This window comes from Mus caroli, unplaced genomic scaffold (genome assembly GCF_978045245.1).
Source record: "Mus caroli unplaced genomic scaffold, Mus_caroli_1 scaffold_6, whole genome shotgun sequence".
NCBI classification, from domain to species: Eukaryota; Metazoa; Chordata; class Mammalia; order Rodentia; family Muridae; genus Mus; species Mus caroli.
In genome coordinates, this window is record NW_028227261.1 from 100,736,714 (window position 1) to 100,752,940 (window position 16,227).

Here is a 16,227-nt window from a genome sequence, read left to right on the forward strand (position 1 = left end):
CAGTGGAGTATGTGTCCTTGTGGTATGATGGGGCATCTTTGGGGTATATGCCCAAGAGTGGTATAGATGAGTCTTCAGGTAGAACTATTTCCAATTTCCTGAGGAACTGCCATATTGAATTCCAGAGTGGTTAAACCACTTTGCAATCCCACCAGCAATGGAGGAGTGTTCCTCTTGAGTTTTTCATCTTAGCCAATATGATTGATGTAAGGTGGAATCTTAGGGTCATTTTGATTTGCATTTCTCTATTAAGTAAGGACTTTGATCATTTCTTTAAGTGTTTCTCAGCCATTCAAGATCCTTCTGTTGTGAATTCTCTGTTTAGCTCTGTACCCTGTTTTTGTTTTTTTTTTTTTTAATTGGGTTATTTGGGTTTTTGGAAGTTGACTTCTTTAGTTCTTTATATATTTTAGACATTAGTCCTCTGTCGGATGTAGGGTTAGTGAAAATTTTTTCCCAATCTGTAGGTTGCATTGACAGAGTCTTTTGCCTTACAGAAGCTTTTCAATTTCATGAGGTCCCATTTATCAATTATTAAACATAGAGCCTGAGCCATTGGTGTTCTGTTCAGAAAAATTTCCCCCTGCCAATGAGTTCCAGACTCTTTCCCACTTTCTTTTCTGTTAGATTCAGTGTATACAGTTTTATATTGAGGGTCATAGGTATATGGGTTTACTTCTGGGTCTTTGATTCTATTCTATTGATTGACATATCTATCGATGTACCAATACCCTGCAGGTTTTATCATTATTGCTTTGTAGTACAGCTTGAGGTCAGGGATGTAATTCCTCCTGAAATTTTTTTATTGTTAAGAACTGTTTTAGCTCTCCTAGGTTTTTTGTTTTTCCATATGAAGTTGAGAATTGCTCTTTCCATGTCTGTGAAAATTTCTGTTGGAATTTTGATGGATATGGCATTGAATCTATAGATTACTATTTGTAAGATGACCATTTTCACTATGCTAATCCTACCTATCCATGAGCATGGGAAATCTTTCCATTTTCTGAGGTCTTCTTAGATTTTTTTTTCAGGGATTTGAAGTTCTTGTCACATAGAACTTGCTTGGTAAGAATTACACCAAGATAGGTTTTATTACTTTGTGCTATTGTGAAGGATGATATTTCCCTAGTTTCTTTCTCAGCCTGTTTATCATTTATATAAAAGAAGGCTATTTGGTTGCAGTGGAATTAATTTTATATCCTGCCTCTTTGCTAAAGTTAGGTCTGCCTTTATATGTTACTTGGCCTTTTTTTCCTTACAGCTTTTAATATCTTTTCTTTGTTCTGTGTAGTGTTTTGATTATTATGTGACAGGAGGATTTTCTTTTCTAGTCCAATCTATTTTGTGGTCTGTAAGCTTCTTGTATATTTTTGGCCATTTCTTTCTTTAGGTTAGGGAAGTTTTCTTCTGTGATTATGCTTAAGATGTTTTCTGGAGGCCTGGTCTTCCGCTGCATGTGCCTTTGCCGCGATGCCCAAATCCAAGCGAGACAAGAAAGTTTCCTTAACAAAAACTGCCAAGAAAGGCTTGGAACTAAAGCAGAACCTGATAGAAGAGCTTCGGAAATGTGTGGACACCTACAAATACCTCTTCATCTTCTCTGTGGCCAACATGAAGAACAGCAAACTGGAGGACATCCGGAATGCCTGGAAGCACAGCCAGATGTTCTTTGGCAAAAACAAGATGATGATAGTGGCCTTGGGTCAAAGCCCATCTGACAAATACAAAGACAACCTACATCAGGTCAGCAAGAAGTTGAGAGGTGAAGTTGGGCTGCTTTTTACCAACCACACGAAGGAGGAGGTGAATGAGGGGTTCACAAAGTATACAGAAATGGATTTTGCTCGAGCGGGGAACAAAGCAACTCTAACTGTAAGCCTGGATCCAGGTCCCCTGAAGCAGTTCCCTCACTCCATGGAGCCACAGCTGAGGCAGCTGGGGCTGCCCACTGCCCTCAAAAAAGCTGTGGTGACCATGCTGTCTGACTATGAAGTATGCAAAGAGGGTGACATGCTGACCCCAGAGCAGGCCCATATCCTGAAGCTGTTTGGGTATGAGATGGCTGAATTCAAAGTTTTCATCAAATACATGTGGGACGCCGAGTCAGGAGGATTCCAGCAGATGGACGATGACCTGTCTGAGAGCGCACCTGAGTCTGAGGGAGAGTCTGAGGAGGAGGATGACAGCTGACTCTAAGACCCAGGACTAAGACCTTCCTGTGAGTTCTTCATCTCTGCTGGATACCACCCCACCCCACCCCACCCCACCCCACCCCACCCCACCCCTGGACTGCTGTCACCACTCTAAAGGGAACAGCTATTTATTTTGCTATGGACAAAGCCAAGGGAGGGTGCTAGGGAATGACTTTGTTTCGATAAAGAATAAAATTGTGTCTGCGGGGTGTTCCCAGGAGACAGCAAAAAAAAAAAAAAAAAAGATTTTTCTGGACCTTTGAGCTGGGATTCTTCACCTTCTTCTATTCCTTTTTTTTTTTTTTTTTTTTCTGGATTTTCTTTTTTATGCAAGTACTTTTATTTGTTCACTTAAATGTTTATTATGCTTTGAAAGTTTTCATGCAATATATATTTTTATCATATTCTTACTCCTCCCCAAGTCCTCCCAAATCTTCCCCACCACCCAACTTCAACTTCAACTTCATGTTCTCCCTCTCTCTCTCTCTCTCTCTTTCTCTCTCTCTCTCTCTCTCTCTCTCTCTCTCTCTCTCTCTCTCTCTCTCACACACACACACACACACACACACACACACACATACACACACACACACACATTCTCTCGTTCTCTCTCTCTCTCAAAAAAGAAAGAAAAGTCAAAAGTTTAAAAACAACAAACAAAAGCAACAACAACACATACACACACACACACACACACACACACACACCACTCAGTCCATTTTGTGTTGATCAGCTATTTCTGAGCATGGGTACTGCCTGGAACGTGATTGCTATACCCAGTGTCACTGCATTGGAGAAAACTGATTATTTCTCTCCAAGAAGGTAAGAGTTGTCAGTAGTTTCTTTTTTTCTTTTTTTTATTTATTTTTTTTAAATTAGGTAATTTCCTCAATTACATTTCCAATGCTATCCAAAAAGTCCCCAATGCACTCCCCCCCAAGTCCCCCACCCACCCACCCCCACCCCTTGGCCCTGGCATTCCCCTGTACTGGGGCATATAAAGTTGGCAAGTCCAATGGGCCTCTTTTTCCAGTGATGGCCTACTAGGCCATCTTTTGATACAAATGCAGCTAGAGACAAGAGCTCTGGGGTACTGGTTAGTTCATAATAATGATCCACCTATGGGGTTGCAGTTCCCTTTAGCTCCTTGGGTGCTTTCTCTAGCTCCTCCATCGGGGGCCCTGTGATCCATCCAATAGCTGACTGTGAGCATCCACTTCTGTGTTTGCTAGGCCCCGGCATTGTCTCACAATAGAGAGCTATATCTGGGTCCTTTCAGCAAAATCTTCCTAGTGTATGCAATGGTGTCAGCGTTTGGAAGCTGATTATGGGATGGATCCCTGGATATGGCAGTCTTTAGATGGTCCATCCTTTCTTCACAGCTCCAAACTTTATCTCTGTAACTCTTTCCATGGGTGTTTTGTTCCCAATTCCAAGAAGGGGCACAGTGTCCACACTTTGGTCTTCGTTCTTCTTGAGTTTCATGCGTTTAACAAATTGTATCTTATATCTTGGGTATCCTAAGTTTTGGGGCTAATATCCACTTATCAGTGAGTATATATTGTGTGAATTCCTTTGTGAATATGTTACCTCACTCAGAATGATGCCCTCCAGATCCATCCATTTGCCTAGGAATTTCATAAATTCATTCCTTTTAATAGCTGAGTAGTACTCTATTGTGTAAATGTACCACATTTTCTGTATCCATTCCTCTGTTGAGGGGCATCTGGGTTCTTTCCAGCTTCTAGCTATTATAAAAAAGGCTGCTATGAACATAGTGGAGCATGTTTCCTTCTTACCGGTTGGAACATCTTCTGGATATATGCCCAGGAGAGGTATTGCTGGATCCTCTGGTAGTATTATGTCCAATTTTCTGAGGAACCGCCAAACTGATTTCCAGAGTGGTTGTACCAGCTTGCAATCCTACCAACAATGAAGGAGTGTTCCTCTTTCTCCACATCCTCGCCAGCATCTGCTATCACCTGAATTTTTGATCTTAGCCATTCTGACTGGTGAGAGGTAGAACCTCAGGGTTGTTTTGAGTTGCATTTCCCTGATGATTAAGGATGTTGAACATTTTTTCAGGTGCTTCTCTGCCATTCGGTATTCCTCAGGTGAGAATTCTTTGTTCAGTTCTGAGCCCCATTTTTTAACAGGGTTATTTGATTTTCTGGAGTCCACCTTCTTGAGTTCCTTATATATATTGGATATTACTCCCCTATCTGATTTAGGATAGGTAAAAATCCTTTCCCAATCTGTTGGTGGTCTTTTTGTCTTATTAATGGTGTCTTTAGCCTTGCAGAAGCTTTGCAAATTTATGAGGTCCCATTTATCGATTCTCGATCTTACAGTGCAAGCCTTTGCTGTTCTATTCAGGAATTTTTCCCCTGTACCCATATCTTCGAGGCTTTTCCCTACTTTCTCCTCTATAAGTTTCAGTGTCTCTGGTTTTATGTGGAGTTCCTTAATCCACTTAGATTTGACCTTGGTACAAGGAGATAGGAATGGATCAATTCGCATTCTTCTACATGATAACCGCCAGTTGTGCCAGCACCATTTGTTGAAAATGCTGTCTTTTTTCCACTGGATGGTTTTTGCTCCCTTGTCAAAGATCAAGTGACCATAGGTATGTGGGTTGATCTCAGGGTCTTCAATTCTGTTCCATTGGTCTACTTGTCTGTCGTTATACCAGTACCATGCAGTTTTTATCACAATTGCTCTGTAGTACAGCTTTAGTTCAGGCATGGTGATTCCTCCAGACGTTCTTTTATCCTTGAGAAGAGTTTTTGCTATCCTAGGTTTTTTGTTGTTCCAGATGAATTTGCAGATTGCACTTTCTAATTCGTTGAAGAATTGATTTGGAATTTTGATGGGGATTGCATTGAATCTGTAGATTGCTTTTGGCAAGATAGCCATTTTTACAATGTTGATCCTGCCAATCCATGAGCATGGGAGGTTTTTCCATCTTCTGAGATCTTCTTTAATTTCTTTCTTCAGGGACTTGAAGTTCTTGTCATACAGATCTTTCACTTCCTTAGTTAGAATCACGCCAAGGTATTTTATATTGTTTGTGACTATTGAGAAGGTGTTGTTTCCCTGATTTCCTTCTCTGCTTGTTTATCCTTTGTGTACAGAAAGGCCATTGACTTGCTTGAGTTAATTTTATATCCAGCTACTTCACCGAAGCTATTTATCAGGCTTAGGAGTTCTCTGATGGAATTTTTAGGGTCACTTATGTATACTATCATATCATCTGCAAAAAGCGATATTTTGACTTCTTCTTTTCCGATTTGTATCCCCTTGATCTCCTTTTGTTGTCTAATTGCTCTGGCTAGGACTTCAAGTACAATGTTGAATAGGTAGGGAGAGAGTGGGCAGCCTTGTCTAGTCCCTGATTTTAGTGGGATTGCTTCCAGCTTCTCACCATTTACTTTGATGTTGGCTACTGGTTTGCTGTATATTGCTTTTATCATGGTTAGGTATGGGCCTTGAATTCCTGATCTTTCCAAGACTTTTATCATGAATGGGTGTTGGATTTTGTCAAATGCTTTTTCAGCATCTAACGAGATGATCATGTGGTTTTTGTCTTTGAGTTTCTTTATATAATGGATTACATTGATGGATTTTCGTATATTGAACCATGCTTGCATCCCTGTGATGAATCCTACTTGGTCAGGATGGATGATTGTTTTGATGTGTTCTTGAATTCGGTTAGCGAGAACTTTATTGAGGATTTTTGCATCAATATTCATAAGGGAAATGGGTCTGAAGTTCTCTATTTTTGTAGGGTCTTTATGTGGTTTAGGTATCAGAGTAATTGTGGCTTCATAGAATGAGTTGGGTAGAGTACCTTCTGATTCTATTTTGTGTAATAGTTTGTGAAGAACTGGGATTAGTTCTTCTTTGAAGGTTTGATAGAACTCTGCACTAAACCCATCTGGTCCTGGGCTTTTCTTGGTTGGGAGACTATTAATGACTGCTTCTATTTCTTTAGGGGATATGGGACTGTTTAGATCATTAACCTGATCTTGATTTAACTTTGGTACCTGGTATCTGTCTAGAAACTTGTCCATTTCATCCAGGATCTCCAGTTTTGTTGAGTATAGCCTTTTGTAGAATGATATGATGGTGTTTTGGATTTCTTCAGGGTCTGTTGTTATGTCTCCCTTTTCATTTCTGATTTTGTTAATTAGAGTACTTTCCCTATGCCCTCTAGTGAGTCTGGCTAAGGGTTTATCTATCTTGTTGATTTTCTCAAAGAACCAGCTCCTCGATTGGTTGATTCTTTGAATTGTTCTTCTTGTTTCCACTTGGTTGATTTCACCCCTGAGTTTGATTATTTCTTGCCGTCTACTCCTCTTGGGTGAATTTGCTTCCTTTCATTCTAGAGCTTTTAGGTGTGTTGTCAAGCTGCTAATGTGTGCTCTCTCTAGTTTCTTTTTGGAGGCACTCAGAGCTATGAGTTTTCCTCTTAGAAATGCTTTCAGTGTGTCCCATAAGTTTGGGTATGTTGTGGCTTCATTTTCATTAAACTCCAGAAAGTCCTTAATTTCTTTCTTTATTCCTTCCTTGACCAAGGTATCATTGAGAAGAGTGTTATTTAGTTTCCACGTGTGTGTTGGCTTTCTATTACTTATTTTGTTATTGAAGATCAGTCTTAGTCCATGGTGATCTGATAGGGTGCATGGGACAATTTCAATATTTTTGTATATATTGAGGCCTGTTTTGTGACCAATTATGTGGTCAATTTTGGAGAAGGTACTGTGAGGTGCTGAGAAGAAGGTATATCCTTTCGTTTTAGGATAAAATGTTCTGTAGATATCTGTCAGATCCATTTGTATCATAACCTCTGTTAGTTTCACTGTGTCCCTGTTTAGTTTCTGTTTCCATGATCTGTCCATTGGTGAAAGTGGTGTGTTGAAGTCTCCCACTATTATTGTGTGAGGTTCAATGTGTGCTTTGAGCTTTACTAAAGTATCTTTAATGAATGAGGCTGCCTTTGTATTTGGAGCATAGATATTCAGGATTGATAGTTCCTCTTGGAGGATTTTACCTTTGATGAGAATGAAGTGCCCTTCCTTGTCTTTTTTGATGACTTTGGGTTGGAAGTCAATCTTATCAGATATTATAATGGCTACTCCAGCTTGTTTCTTCCTACCATTTGCTTGGAAAATTGTTTTCCAGCCTTTCATTCTGAGGTAGTGTCTATCTTTTTCTCTGAGATGAGTTTCCTGTAAGCAGCAAAATGTTGGGTCCTGTTTCTGTAGCCAGCCTGTTAGTCTATGTCTTTTTATTGGGGAGTTGAGTCCATTGATATTAAGAGATATTAGGGAGAAGTAATTGTTGCTTCCTTTTATTTTTGTTGTTAGAGTTGGTGTTCTGTTTTTGTGGCTGTCTTCTTTTAGGTTTGTTGAGGGATTACCTTCTTGCTTTTTCTATGACGTGGTTTCTGTCCTTGTATTGGTTTTTTTCTGTTATTATCCTTTGAAGTGCTGGATTCGTGGAAAGATAATGTGTGAATTTGGTTTTATCGTGGAATACTTTGGTTTCTCCATCTATGGTAATTGAGAGTTTGGCTGGGTATAGTAGCCTGGGCTGGAAATTGTGTTCTCTTAGTTTCTGTATAACATCTGTCCAGGCTCTTCTGGCTTTCATAGTCTCTGGTGAAAAATCCGGTGTAATTCTGATAGGCTTGCCTTTATATGTTACTTGACCTTTTTCCCTTACTGCTTTTAGTATTCTATCTTTATTTAGTGCATTTGTTGTTCTGATTATTATGTGTCAGAAGGAATTTCTTTTCTGGTCCAGTCTATTTGGAGTTCTGTAAGCTTCTTGTATGTTCATGGGCATCGCTTTCTTTAGGTTTGGGAAGTTTTCTTCTATAATTTTGTTGAATATATTTGCTGGTCCTTTGAGTTGAAAATCTTCATTCTCATCTACTCCTATTATCCGTAGGTTTGGTCTTCTCATTTTGTCCTGGATTTCCTGGATATTTTGAGTTAGGATCTTTTTGGATTTTGTATTTTCTTTGATTGTCCTGCCGATGTTCTCTATGGAGTCTTCTGCACCTGAGATTCTCTCTTCCATCTCTTGTATTCTGTTGCTGATGCCTGTATCTATGGTTCCAGATTTCTTTCCTAGTGTTTCTATCTCCAGTGTTGCCTCAATTTGGATTTTCTTCATTGTTTCTACTTCCCTTTTTAGGTCTTGGATGGTTTTATTCAATTCCATCACCTGTTTGGTCTGGTTTTCCTGCAATTCTTTAATGGATTTTTGTGCTTCCTCTTTAATGTCTTCTACCTGTTTAGCAGTATTCTCTGCAATTCTTTAAGGGATTTTTGTACTTCCTCTTTAATGTCTTCTACCTGTTTAGCAGTGTTCTCCTGCAATTCTTTAAGGGATTTTTGTGCTTCCTCTTTAATGTCTTCTACCTGTTTACCAGTGTTCTTTTGTATTTCTTTAAGTGTATTATTAAAGTCCTTCTTGATGTCCTCTACCATCATCGTGAGATATGCTTTTAGAACTGGGTCTAGCTTTTCCGGTGTGTTGGGGTGCCCTGGACTGGGGGGAGTTGGAGTGCTGGGTTCTGATGATGGTGAGTGGTCTTGGTTTCTGTTAGTAAGATTCTTACGTTTACCTTTCGCCATCTGGTAATCTCTGGGATTAGTTGTTATTGTTATCACTGTTTAAAGATTGGAGCAGACTCTGTGTTCCACTCACCAGAAGTCTCAAAATCCTGTGGCGGGTGTCGTGGGTAGCTGGTGGGTGTCAGCAGACCCTGCACTCTAGCTACCCAGGTGCTGGTCCGGCCGGAAGAGGCCTATGGTCCTACTCAGGCCGGTTTTCTGCTTCCCTAACTAATGCAGTCTCAGGTCCTGCACGCAATTGGATTGGAGCAGAAGCTGTGTTCCCCTCACCAGAAGTCTTAAGATCCTGTGGCGGGTGTTGTGGGTAGCTGGCGAGTGTCAGCCGACCCTGCGCCCTAGCTACCCCGGCGCTTTTCTGACCGGAAGAGGCTTGTGGCCCTACTCAGGCCGGATTTCTGCCTCCCCAACCAAAGCAGTCTCAGGTCCCGCATGATTGGATGTAAGGGTTGAGGCTTACTAGTGATGTGTTTGTGTGTCAAGTTGACAAGTGGTCAAATGTACTTGCTAGTTTTGTGTCAACTTGACACAGGCTGGAGTTATCACAGAGAAAGGAGCTTCAGTTGGGGAAATGCCTTCATGAGATCCAGCTGTAAGGCATTTTCTCAATTAATGATCAAACAGGGAGGTCCCCTTGTGGGTGGTGCCATCTCTGGGCTGGCAGTCTTGGTTCTATAAGAGAACAGGATGAGCAAGCCAGGGGAAGCAAGCCAGTAAAGAACATCCCTCCATGGCGTCTGCATCAGTTCCTGCTTTCTGACCTGCTTGAGTTGCAGTCCTGACTTCCCTTGGTGATGAACAGCAGTATGGAAGTGTAAGCTGAATAAACCCTTTCCTCCCCAACTGCCTCTTGGTCATGATGTTTGTGCAGGAATAGAAACCCTGACTAAGACATAGGTATTCTACTTACAACAAAATAGGGCTCTGGCAAAAGGCAGACAAGTGTTGCCTAAGACTCCAACAGTGATCCTGATGACAATGGTCATCTTTTTAAAACTTCAAGGATTTGTTAATCAGTTAGACTTCACTGAATGGTAAGATCAGATATTTCTCCTAAAGAGAAACATCTTAAAAGAGTTGATGGCCATGAAGTTCCATGCAGTTCTGGGCTAGGAATGTGACACAGTTGGTACAGGGTTTGCTTGACATACACAAAGCCTTGGGTTGCTCCCCAGAACCATATTGACCCAGTGTAATGAAATATCAGCACTCAGGGGGTAGAGGCAGGAAGATCAAAAACTCAAAATCAACTTCAGATAATGCTCAAGGTCATCCAGGGATATATAATGCCCTGTCTCAAAAGAAGAAAGAATGAAGTAACATAGATTCTAAAAACTGAACGTGATGGACGGTAAGTGGTGATGGTTGAGCCTGTCTCCTCTAGGTAAACTGGCACCTGCAGAAGCTGGTGGACCTCCTGGGTTTTGTTTTTCCGATGTTGGAAAGTAAGATGGCAATACCCACAGTAATCAAATGAAGTTAGTGTGCACAATTCCCAGCCCAAATTGGACTATAGCGAGTAGTCCTCCTGAAGTAGCATATTTCATTGAGCCCAGATATGGCATTCTTTTCAACCCAATCCATATAAAATACAAGTCTTTCAATTGTCTAATTAACGATTTTTTAAAATATGTTTCAATAAGTTGCATTATTATCTTACATGAGAAAAATATATAAGGCTTTTCAGAAGAGCCATTTTCCTATTTCCTTCTATTTTCATTTTCTCCTTCCTTCTCCTTCTCTTTTCATTTGTTCCCTGTTTGCTCCTTTTCTTTCTCTCTCTTTTTTCTTCTCTTTTTTCTTTCTTTCATTTTGTTAAGACACAGGTTCATATAACCCAAGCTGTCCTCAAACTTATAATATGGCCAAAGGTGGCCTTGAATTCTTGATTCCCCTGCCTTCAAAGGCTGGGGTTCCGAGGAAGAACCACCTCTTCTGGCAGCTATGGTTGTTGCTGCTACTGTGGCTGCTCATCATCATCATCATCATCCCCCTCCTCTCTCTCCTCCTCCTTCTCCCCCTCCTCTTCCTCCTCCACTTCCCCATCCTATTTTTTCTTTTTCTTTGCATGTTCTCCATCTTCTATAATTAATCTCAGTAGATTTTATCATTATGCTTTTCTTCTACAGAAAGTCTTAAAACACTTCAAGATATTTCCTTACTACCTCATAGTATTCCAACTTGACGATGTGAGCAGTGGGCAAGAGTGGGTCTATAAGTACCCACCATGGAGAGGTTTCCACTCTGGGTCTCCCAAACCCATCTGCAAAGCTAGTCCCTCAGGAGGAAAAAAAAAAATACTCTCCTATTTGTGCAATCCCAGTCACAAGAGCAGTGAAAGCCAGCGTCAATGTTAACAATTCACATCTACCAAGCCCTTGGGAAATGGAACATCTTCCCATATCAAACTCTGGAAGGGCAGAGGCAGATAGGCAGCAACTGAGCCATTCTGATGCAGGGGATTGTCTACATTCTCATTCTGTAACAGATGGCTTTCATGCTGGGACAATGGGAACAATCAGTAAGGTAGACCCCCTCTTTCCTGAGTTTATAGCATGCCTAAGCTTCTGTGTGAAACCCTTCATTACGTATATCTTCTGGCTTGTTTACTGGAAGATTCAAATCTTATATAATCTTTGTAATTTCTGGTCTAGCATACTCACCACAGAATCACACTTAAAGCCTTAGGGAGAAAAAAAATAATTATTTTTCTCAAGACTAGCAATGTGGAGGCTTGCTTCACCTCTGCTTGAATATTAATTTCTTATTCAGGTTCCCTAAATAAAAGCACTGTATATACAACTTCCAGGGAAATAGGAAATGCAATATGAGTTGACACACACCAACTTACATGTACATATTTGCTTTATTTCTGAGCATGCATGTGAAAAAGATGGACAATATTCAATTGCTGATAACCAACGAGCTTGCTATTCTAAGAGAAGGTGGCAGTATAATACGTTTCTCAGGCTAAATATCTCCTCTCACAGTGACTGTCATTTAAATTCCTGCCTAGCAAAGGGATTTTTATGGAAGGTTAATGCCTCCTATAACATTTATCCTGGGTGGTGGAGCTTTTAGCATAATTTTCTGGGCTTTATTTCTGCAGTGTTATAGAACAGTGTCTTCCCTCTAATAGCTTGCCAGCAAAGAGCCAGTACATATAAAGGTGGTTGTTACTCCTGAGTTCAAGCCCTGGTTTAATGAAATGCCCAGTCTCAAGGGAAAGGAGGCTGGGGGTTAAGCCAGGAAGGAAAGAGGGCAGGCCCAAGACAAGCTTTGGGACCCCTGCCTGGGACTGGGCTGTGGAAGGTTCCCCAGGGCACAGGGGTTGGCCTAGTGGAGCTCCCTGAGAAATAAAGGCAGTAGCCTGAGTCAGAGGTGATGTCAACTGCTTTTTTGAAACATCTTCAGCTAAGGAATCCTTTTCAAATTCTCCTCCATTTGCATTTGAGCTAATTTGCCTCTCTAGAACTTTCCTAATTCTCTTTCACCACTTTGACATTTACTAAAGACCATGGCATTTGAATACAACATTTTCTTTCCCAGTTAGTTACCTAGCCACATTCCAGCCAGTTGTTGGCAAACATGTTGATGGTTGTGACAGATTATATTTTCCAAAAATGGCTCCAGGCAGTATTTTTATCCCCACACAGCCTTCTTGAGCCTTGCTTCTTCCTTTGAAGACACTGAATCCAGGGCTGAGATGGTGGCTCAGTTGCTAAAGTCTTTGTCACGTACAGGTCTGGGGGCCTGAGTTTGGATCATCCCTTACAACCGTATGAAAAGCCAGACCTTACAGCACGGTCCTGTAATCCAGAGCTGAGTGAGTAGGAATGTTGATATCCCTGTGTCTTCCAGGCCATCCAGCAGCACTGAACTGGTGAGCTCCAGGGTGGGTGAAAGACCTTGGCTCAGAAAATAAGGCTGGAGAGATTGCTCAGCAGCTAAGACTACCTGTCGCTTTTCTAAGGGACCTGGGTTTAATTCTAAGAAGCATGTCATCTGGGTCTTAACTTGTGATTCCAGCTCCAGGAGGGAGATACACACACACACACACACACACACACACACACGTATGTGTTCCTGTAAACACATATGATACATACACATGCATACACACCATGTACACAAAGTCCAAGTCTGTTTCACCTCCCCTTTGTGCTGGCACCTCATTGAATATGATTTATACAGTGCATGATGCTTTGTTTTGGGGTCAAAAGAAACATAAGCAACTGGCTCTTGTCCACTTTTTAGCCTACGGAATCCAGCCACCAGGCTGAAAGAGCTGATGTCATTCCATACGGACAGACTATACCCAGAGGCCCATAGAGAGATCTGGGGTATTCAAACTGTAAACAACACCAAACCCCAGAGGTGGTGCCATGTGAAACATTAAATCACCCTGCTTCTGAAGCCAAGGCTGCCAGCTGAGGACCTGGATGTCACAGAACAGCAATGAGCAGCCTCTGTCTTTGCTCAGCACCACAAGGCATCGCTCAGTGCCATTTTTAGAGTCATCTAGATTGCTACAGCGACAGCACAGTGGTGTGCATTAACACCTGCCTGCTGAACTATCTCTTGCTCACGAGTAAAATGTCCTCAGGTATATCCCAGCTGATCCCTAGAGTCAGTCCCCAGCTGCCTGTGAGTGCAGCAGCATCCATGGTGTGTTGGAAAGGAGGGGGTACCAAGTCTCCTAACCTAAGTGCTTTCCTTGGACCTTGGCTAAGTTATGCAACCCTTCTGAGCTTAACTGTTTCCTCTGCAATACAAAGAAACAAGGCATGGGAAGTTCTTATACACAGCAAGGTTTTGATGACCCTATCTGTCACTGTTGAGCATTATTTCCATGGCATGCATCTTCCAGGAAGTCTCACCCAGCCCAGACTGTCTCCCTCTCTGCACTCAGAGTCATTCCTTTACACTCCCCCTAGCATCACATCCAAGAACACCATTATTACTTCTGTAAGGGGACACTTTAGCTGGGCCATTGCCTAAGGCTCAGACACTGCTGCCCATTGTTAAGAGCTATCCCCTCCTGTCTAGCCTGATGCTCTTGGGTTACATGTTCCCACACATCTCCTACAAATTCACATAGGGGCCATAGAGCCTTGTTGAAGAAAAATATCTGAAACCCTGAGCCTCCCATCGCCCAACTCCTACATATTGATGTTCAAAGATATAAATGTTTGTTTTTGTTTTGTTTTGTTTTGTTTTGTTTTGTTTTGTTTTGTTTTCACAGATCAGGCCCATTGCAATTAAAACAGGAAACTCTAGAGTACGCCGAAACAAACCTGGGCTAAATGAGCAGACTTCCATATAGTTGTGCTGACCCTTATAGACCTATCCATACTGGAACCTTTAAAATGCCTTTCAGGCCAGACATGGTAGCACACGCCTTTAATCCCAGCACTTGGAAGGCAGAGGCAGACAGATTTCTGAGTTCAAGGCCAGCCTGGTCTACAAAGTGAGTTCCAAGACAGCCAAGGCTACACAGAGAAACCCTGTCTCAAAAAAACAAAAAAAAAAATGCCTTAAATACCAAGACCTATATTCCCCAGAGAGCTAAAACAGAGAGAGTCTGCAGTTCTAAGGTTATGGTAACCTATAAAGTATTGTGGCTACCAAGCACCCAAAATATGGCAACTTCACCTTGAGCAGTTCTAGAGCGATAAAATGCACAGCCGATTTCAAAGATTCATGTGATCAGTGAGCTCACCAGATCTGGGAACCCTGGGCCCAGAGAGCTTCATTATTGGGCATTTTCTGGAAAATTGCCAAGGCTTGGGACTAGCAATCTTCAACAGCTCCCTCCTCCATCCATTGGCATATGGTTGTTGGAGACAACCAGACTGCAGATGGGCTATCTAAAACTCCTGAACTGAAGAACTTCTCACCTCAAGAAAGCATCTTCATATCTATTCTCCTTCTCTAGAAGGAGGCAGAAAAGGAACATCAAAGAAAACAAGTAGAAAGGCAGCGCTAGAGACATGGCTTAGCGGTTAAGAGCACTGGTAGCTCTTCTAGAAGACTGGGGTTCAATTCCCTGCACCTACAAGGCAGCTCACAACATTCCTATTCCAGGGCATCCAACACCCTCACACAAATATGCATGCAGTAAAATCACCAATGTACAAGCTTTTGAAGAAAACACTCAATATTGACATCTGGCCCCCACATGCATGTAAACACATGTACACATGCAACCATATTCACACACACACACACACACACAAACACACCTAAAGAATTCTAACCAACAAAACAAATATATGTTATAAGGTAATTGTGATTCAATCTGCACTTAAACTTTATATATATAAAAATATATTTATACACACACACATATATATAAAGATTATATGATACAAAAATAGATGACACTATAGATAGAAAACTTTTCCACTTTCTCTCTCATCAGTTGATTCTTCTATAATCATGACACCTACATTGAAGAATAATATAAAAATATCTTCTTTGTGTTTAGAGCCAAAGCAGACTCCTCAGCAACGTTCAAGACCTTTAGATATAGGGTCTTCTCAAGCTAAAACTGTCTCTTAGTCTCTTAGTTTTCAAGAGTTACATAGCAGAAGTAGTTTTGTCTTCCACAGTTTGGTCTTTATACTAAAAGCAACAGAGATCACTTTAAAACTGGACATGAAATAATCAGATTTGCATTTTAGAAGGATCCCTATGGGGTACTCTCACACACTCCGGTGGGACTGTAAATTGATACAGTCCTTTCGGAAAGCAATTTGGCAAAATGTACTAAGAGTGCTAAAATGTTTGACACAGTAATATCACTTTTGTGACTACAAGGAGATAATCCTAAAACCAGGAGAAGAAAAAAGCTTCATATAAAAAGTATTCATTGTGTCCTTATTCACAATAATAGAAAAATGACAAAGACCTTACTACCCCACAGAAGAGGAATGGTTACGTAAGCTTCAGCACATCTACTGGGTGACATATAACCAGCCATCTAAATTATAGTCATGACAAATCACCAGTAACATGTAAAAATGGTGATTCATTGATGTGAAAGATTAGCGCAAATTTGTCGTAGGTTATAAACCTGGCCACAGATTCCTCTTCTGTCCATAGCCATATGTTTACAACATGATGCATGATATCCTTCCAGAAGTAGAACTCATTTCTCTACCTTTTGAATGGAGGCTGGCCCTAGGACCTACGTTCGTCAATGAAATATTAGTCAGTGAGATACAAGAAGGAACTTGAAAAGGCTTTGTCCTCTGATCCTGCTGAAAGCTTTCCATCATCGAGTGGGGGAGCCCTAAGATAGACTGTTGAATGAGAGATGTAAGACTCAGTCTAGCCTGCCACCTAAAATGTTCCCCAAGGAAAGCCACCTCCCCAAGTGTCAGCAA

The 16,227-nt window shown here is 41.2% G+C and overlaps 1 long non-coding RNA gene and 1 pseudogene across 1 annotated transcript in view; one reads left to right on the forward strand and one right to left on the reverse strand.

Annotated features, from left to right (window-relative positions):
- The window catches only part of LOC115030860 (uncharacterized), a 106,791-nt gene that overhangs the window by 70,256 nt on the left and 20,308 nt on the right, over positions 1 to 16,227 (reverse strand). The gene's annotated exons all lie outside the window — the stretch shown is intronic.
- On the forward strand, positions 1,471 to 2,190 carry LOC110293733 (mRNA turnover protein 4 homolog pseudogene; annotated as a pseudogene).